Here is a 7,542-nt window from a genome sequence, read left to right as displayed (position 1 = left end):
CCTTGCCAGAAAAAAAGGATATCGTCAATGTATCGGTGCCATGAGACCAGATTCGCCCTCTGCGTATTGTTGTTCCAGATGTTTTCCTCCTCCCACTTAGCTAGGAAGAGGTTCGCATACGAGGGGGCGAATCTGGTACCCATGGCTGTTCCTGTTTGTTGTACATAGTAGTCTCCTCTAAAGTAGAAATAATTGTTGTTTAATATGTACATTATACTTTTAATGAGGAAGTCAATTATCTTAGTGTTGTGTTCTGTTTTCTCTAGGAACCATTTTGCTGCTCTTATGCCGTCCTGATGATCTATGATGGTATATAGAGAAGTTATGTCGGCTGCTACCATTATTAGGCCATCCGTATATCTGATATTCTTAATTTTATTGAGGGTATCCGTAGTATCTTTTAGGTAGGATCTGGTTTCTTGTACCAAAGGCTGTAGGTGATGATCTACAAAAGCTGATAAATTGCTGGTGAGACTGTTGGTGCCTGCAATAATAGGTCGTCCGGGAGGGTTCACTTCGTCTTTATGCATTTTTGGTAAAATGTAAATGGTAGGGATAGTGGGTTCTTGAATGTTGATGAAATCTTTCTCATCTTTGGTTATGACTGAATTCGTGAAAGCTTCTTCTATGTGTTTGGAAAAGGTTTTGGTAATCCGGATGGTGGGATCAGTTTTTAACTTTCGGTATGTTTCTGTGTTAAGCTGATTTAATACTGCTTGTTCATACCAATTTCTTTCCATCACTACTACGCTTCCTCCTTTGTCTGAAGGTTTAATAATTAAATCTTGATTCCCTTGTAGATCTTTCACTGCCATTTGTTCTTTCTTACTTAGATTCCATTTCTTAATATATTTTGTGCCATTCAGTTTTTCTAGGTCATCTGTGACCAGTTTGGCAAACGTTTCCACATAGGGGCCTTTCATATGGGCAGGGAAGAAAGTGGATTTTTTCTTGAATGGGTCTATTTCAACATGTTCTTCCTCGTTTTTATCTTTATCAAAGAATTTTTTAGAGTAAGTTTTCTTACGTACTTTTGTACGTCTATATAAGTGTTGAAATGGTCCATACTGGCAGTCGGGGCAAATTTAAGGCCTTTTTGTAGCACCTTTATTTCTACTTCTGTCAAAGTTTTTTTACTCAAATTGTAGACACGGCAAGGTTCACTTGCTGGGACCTCGTCTTCTATATCCGTTACTGTCCTCTTTGCGATTCCTTTGATTTCTTTTCTGTGTGCCTTTCTCCTACTATCTCTTAATTTTTGATTGCCTCCCCTTTTCCCCCTTTTCTTTTTTGTTTTAGTTATTTTCTGTCAATTCCTCCAATTCCGTCTTGTATCACTGAGTTCTTCCTCCAGGGGGTGAAAACGGTTGTGGGTGGGTAAGTGATTATACGAAGGGTTGTTGTTTTTATTATTGAACCTTGGTTGGTATCTTCTAGTTGTTCGCCATTCTGTATCTTGTCCTCTCCACACGCGTATGTTATTCCTCTCATGAGTTGGTCTGAAGAAGTTTCTTCTGCCATTATCTCGTAATTCATCCCTGTAATGATATTCTCTATTATATCTTGGTTGTCTTTCTCGATATCTATTTGTATTCCTTTCCTTAACTTCTTCTAAAAAATCTGCATCAATCCTTCTATCTTCCTTGTCCTTTCTGATCTTTTTGGTTTTTGATTTGGTTTTCTTCGTTGTTTTTCCTTGTTTTAGGAAATTGAAGTCCCTTTGGAATTTTCTCCATTTTTTGTTCACTATTTTGTGTGTATTTTTCTCAATTTTGTCTTCAATTTCTTTATGAAGCTCTATACAATCTTCTTGCTTTTCAAATGGTTCTATTAATTTTTGTATGATGGAGATCTTTTCCTTTAGTATTTTTAGGTCTTTCTTTCTTTCTCTTATGATAAGATCAATGAGGGAGAAAGAGCAATGGTTGAGGATGCATTGCCATTCTCTCTTAAATTCCTCTGATGAGTCCTCAAAGGATGGTGTTTTTTTAATGGTAAGACCCCTTGGAATGACTTTCTCTGATTGGTACTTCTCCAGGGCCGCTATTTCCCACCATATTTTGTTCTCTTTTATTAGACAATTACTAAGACTGGTCATAGCTGATTCGATGTTGTCATCACTAATGTCTTGATTGTCAAATTCTAAATAGAATGCTGTTTTCACTAAATTTTCTCGTTCATTGAAATGTTGAAACATGGTGCAGCAAGGACTTGTTACTCTGAGGGTGTTTAGTAGATAATTTGGAAACGGTGTGTTTGAGTCTCAGGTCCTGCGCTCCTTCTCAGGCAGCCTTCTTAATTATCACTTGTTAGGTCTCCCTCAGACCTTGTATGTATACTTGGATGTGGGTAGGTGTGATAATTTTGACAGGCGCCCAGAATACAAGTAAAATTCAATTTATTGATAGGTGAAATATTCAATGAAAAACAATTGATAAAAAACAATAAAATGTAGAAAAAAACAAGGTAAAAATTCTTATTTCTTGTGGGAACAGAAAAAAGGTGAATCCTTACCCCTAGGGGTATTTGGAGCCAGCAAGGGATGGAATATGGCAGGGATGCAGTCCGGAAGTGCACCCTGCTGTGGCCCCAAATACCTAAGCACTGTGGTAGGTACACCTGGGATCCGTCAGTCCGCTAGTCACCTGTTCCGACGCGTTTCGAGCCTCTAGTGCTCTTCTTCCAAGGCAGTGTGACTACAATCTCCATAAGGTGGGTTTTTATGCCTGAAAAAGGCGGCAAAAATGTCCGTGACCGGAAGTGATCACCGCGACCGGAAGTGCGTGGCCGTGACTTCCGGTTTCGTATATGTATTTAGTTCCTATTAAAATATTAAAATAATGTGCCCCATAGTTGTTTTATAATATATCTCATTCTCCTGCTGTGCGCTGGAGTAAGTAGCATAAGATCTTGCTGAGAAGAATGCCGCGGATTCCCGGACTTTTGGCTACTTCCGGTTCCGGTTGGCAATATGTACTTCATTGGTTGGCGGAAGTGCCGCGATCGGAGCCGTTTTCGAGTGCTGGTTGGCGGAAGTGCCGCGATTGGCACTTTCTGATGTGGCTGGTTGGCAGATGCGCTGGTTGGCAGAAGTGCTTCAATCTCCAACTCTGGTTGGCGGAAGTGCTTTTTTCTAGTGCTGATTTCATGTGGTTCTATAGGATGGCAAATGTAGATCTCCTTGTAAAGCTGGTTGATTTTCAAAAGGTTCTCACAGTGAATATATGAAAAAGAAGGAATTGTGTTTAATAAGTGAGATATATATGCATGTTAGGTGAGGAACATATAAAAATATATACATACAGAAAAAATAAAACTGAAAATAAAAATAAGAATGAAATAAATATAAATAATAAAAATAAAAATAATAATAAAAATAAAAATAAAAATAAAAAAAAATATAATATAAATAAATAATAATAAATAATAAAAATAAAAATAAAATTAAAAATAAAAATAAATAAATAAAAATTATAAATAAAATAAAAATATGAATATTATTAATGAAAAATAATAAAAATAAAAATAATAAAAAATAAAAATAACAATAACAATAAAGTAAAAATAAAAATAAAAATAAAAATAAATATAAATAAAAATAATAAATAATAAAAATAATAAAAATAAAATGAAAATAAAAATAAAAATAAGTAAAAATAAAAATAAAAATAAATATAATTAAAAATAAAATAAAAATAAATGGGAGAAAAAAGGGGGAAAAAGGGATGAAAAAAGGATGACGAATGTATTATCATATATTGAATGAATGGTGGAGTAAAATTAAAGAAACCATTTTAACTCAAAGTCTTTATTATGACCCGAAGGAATCAAAGTTTTTAGCTGAAATATCCACCGCATTTCTTTTTTGGCAAGTTGTTGTTCAATATCGCGGTGTCTCCAAGATGTTTTGATGGTTTCGATTCCCAAAAATTTCTTGATATGATTTGGATTGCATGCATGTACTTTCTTGAAATGATCGGATAGTGAATGGTTGTCCACTCCTTTTTTTATATTACGTATATGCTCGCTCATACGAATTTTTAGGTTTCTGGATGTTCTTCCCACGTAACTGAGTCCGCATGTACATTCAATCAAATATATCACGTGGGTGGTGTGGCAGGTGATGAAATCCTTTATTTTATAATTATTACCTGATGTTCTAAATTCAGTGATTTTCGATGTTTCTGATTTCACCAGGCGACACATTTGACAAGTACCGCATCGATGGAAACCTTTAGTTTTTATCCTGGTATTCATTGTCGTGTCTATAGCGCTTTTTACCAGTTTATTTTTCAAGTTGTTGGCTTTTTTGTATATGAATAGCGGTTTTGGTGGAAGTTCTTTTGTTAGGATGGGGTCTTTTCTCAATATGTGCCAGTGTTTTTTGAATATGGTTTCCAATTTTCTATGGTGGGAGCCATATGTTGTGATAAAGGCATATTTGTTTACAGGTTGTTTTTTTGTTGTTTGTTTATTCAACAGTTGGTTCCTTTCAGTATTTACAGTTGTAGTTTGAATTTCTCTTAGTTCTGATTCTTTGTATCCCCTGGCTTTGAAATTGGTCGTCATATCCTCCATTTGTTTCTGGCATATGCTATCTTCAGAACAGTTTCGTCTGATGCGGAGAAACTGGCTTTTTGGCACCCCATCTAGCCATCTTTTCAAATGTTCGCTATCCCTCTGGATATAACTGTTGGTATCCGTTGGTTTGCGGAAGGTTTTTGTATGAATCACTCCATCCTTAATGTATACTGTTAAATCAAGAAAGTGGATTTCCGTTTTGCTACTTTGAAAGGTGAATTTAAGATTGACGTTGTTATTGTTCAAGGATTGGCAGAAAGTTTCCAGGTCATCTTCAGATCCTTGCCAGAAAAAAAGGATATCGTCAATGTATCGGTGCCATGAGACCAGATTCGCCCTCTGCGTATTGTTGTTCCAGATGTTTTCCTCCTCCCACTTAGCTAGGAAGAGGTTCGCATACGAGGGGGCGAATCTGGTACCCATGGCTGTTCCTGTTTGTTGTACATAGTAGTCTCCTCTAAAGTAGAAATAATTGTTGTTTAATATGTACATTATACTTTTAATGAGGAAGTCAATTATCTTAGTGTTGTGTTCTGTTTTCTCTAGGAACCATTTTGCTGCTCTTATGCCGTCCTGATGATCTATGATGGTATATAGAGAAGTTATGTCGGCTGCTACCATTATTAGGCCATCCGTATATCTGATATTCTTAATTTTATTGAGGGTATCCGTAGTATCTTTTAGGTAGGATCTGGTTTCTTGTACCAAAGGCTGTAGGTGATGATCTACAAAAGCTGATAAATTGCTGGTGAGACTGTTGGTGCCTGCAATAATAGGTCGTCCGGGAGGGTTCACTTCGTCTTTATGCATTTTTGGTAAAATGTAAATGGTAGGGATAGTGGGTTCTTGAATGTTGATGAAATCTTTCTCATCTTTGGTTATGACTGAATTCGTGAAAGCTTCTTCTATGTGTTTGGAAAAGGTTTTGGTAATCCGGATGGTGGGATCAGTTTTTAACTTTCGGTATGTTTCTGTGTTAAGCTGATTTAATACTGCTTGTTCATACCAATTTCTTTCCATCACTACTACGCTTCCTCCTTTGTCTGAAGGTTTAATAATTAAATCTTGATTCCCTTGTAGATCTTTCACTGCCATTTGTTCTTTCTTACTTAGATTCCATTTCTTAATATATTTTGTGCCATTCAGTTTTTCTAGGTCATCTGTGACCAGTTTGGCAAACGTTTCCACATAGGGGCCTTTCATATGGGCAGGGAAGAAAGTGGATTTTTTCTTGAATGGGTCTATTTCAACATGTTCTTCCTCGTTTTTATCTTTATCAAAGAATTTTTTTAGAGTAAGTTTTCTTACGTACTTTTGTACGTCTATATAAGTGTTGAAATGGTCCATACTGGCAGTCGGGGCAAATTTAAGGCCTTTTTGTAGCACCTTTATTTCTACTTCTGTCAAAGTTTTTTTACTCAAATTGTAGACACGGCAAGGTTCACTTGCTGGGACCTCGTCTTCTATATCCGTTACTGTCCTCTTTGCGATTCCTTTGATTTCTTTTCTGTGTGCCTTTCTCCTACTATCTCTTAATTTTTGATTGCCTCCCCTTTTCCCCCTTTTCTTTTTTGTTTTAGTTATTTTCTGTCAATTCCTCCAATTCCGTCTTGTATCACTGAGTTCTTCCTCCAGGGGGTGAAAACGGTTGTGGGTGGGTAAGTGATTATACGAAGGGTTGTTGTTTTTATTATTGAACCTTGGTTGGTATCTTCTAGGTGTTCGCCATTCTGTATCTTGTCCTCTCCACACGCGTATGTTATTCCTCTCATGAGTTGGTCTGAAGAAGTTTCTTCTGCCATTATCTCGTAATTCATCCCTGTAATGATATTCTCTATTATATCTTGGTTGTCTTTCTCGATATCTATTTGTATTCCTTTCCTTAACTTCTTCTAAAAAATCTGCATCAATCCTTCTATCTTCCTTGTCCTTTCTGATCTTTTTGGTTTTTGATTTGGTTTTCTTCGTTGTTTTTCCTTGTTTTAGGAAATTGAAGTCCCTTTGGAATTTTCTCCATTTTTTGTTCACTATTTTGTGTGTATTTTTCTCAATTTTGTCTTCAATTTCTTTATGAAGCTCTATACAATCTTCTTGCTTTTCAAATGGTTCTATTAATTTTTGTATGATGGAGATCTTTTCCTTTAGTATTTTTAGGTCTTTCTTTCTTTCTCTTATGATAAGATCAATGAGGGAGAAAGAGCAATGGTTGAGGATGCATTGCCATTCTCTCTTAAATTCCTCTGATGAGTCCTCAAAGGATGGTGTTTTTTTAATGGTAAGACCCCTTGGAATGACTTTCTCTGATTGGTACTTCTCCAGGGCCGCTATTTCCCACCATATTTTGTTCTCTTTTATTAGACAATTACTAAGACTGGTCATAGCTGATTCGATGTTGTCATCACTAATGTCTTGATTGTCAAATTCTAAATAGAATGCTGTTTTCACTAAATTTTCTCGTTCATTGAAATGTTGAAACATGGTGCAGCAAGGACTTGTTACTCTGAGGGTGTTTAGTAGATAATTTGGAAACGGTGTGTTTGAGTCTCAGGTCCTGCGCTCCTTCTCAGGCAGCCTTCTTAATTATCACTTGTTAGGTCTCCCTCAGACCTTGTATGTATACTTGGATGTGGGTAGGTGTGATAATTTTGACAGGCGCCCAGAATACAAGTAAAATTCAATTTATTGATAGGTGAAATATTCAATGAAAAACAATTGATAAAAAACAATAAAATGTAGAAAAAAACAAGGTAAAAATTCTTATTTCTTGTGGGAACAGAAAAAAGGTGAATCCTTACCCCTAGGGGTATTTGGAGCCAGCAAGGGATGGAATATGGCAGGGATGCAGTCCGGAAGTGCACCCTGCTGTGGCCCCAAATACCTAAGCACTGTGGTAGGTACACCTGGGATCCGTCAGTCCGCTAGTCACCTGTTCCGACGCGTTTCGAGCCTCTAGTGCTCTTC

This window comes from Crinia signifera, chromosome 1, assembly GCF_055691185.1.
Source record: "Crinia signifera chromosome 1, ASM5569118v1, whole genome shotgun sequence".
Lineage (NCBI taxonomy): Eukaryota > Metazoa > Chordata > Amphibia > Anura > Myobatrachidae > Crinia > Crinia signifera.
The sequence above is the reverse complement of the archived record's forward strand: the minus strand, read 5'-3'. Positions refer to the sequence as shown.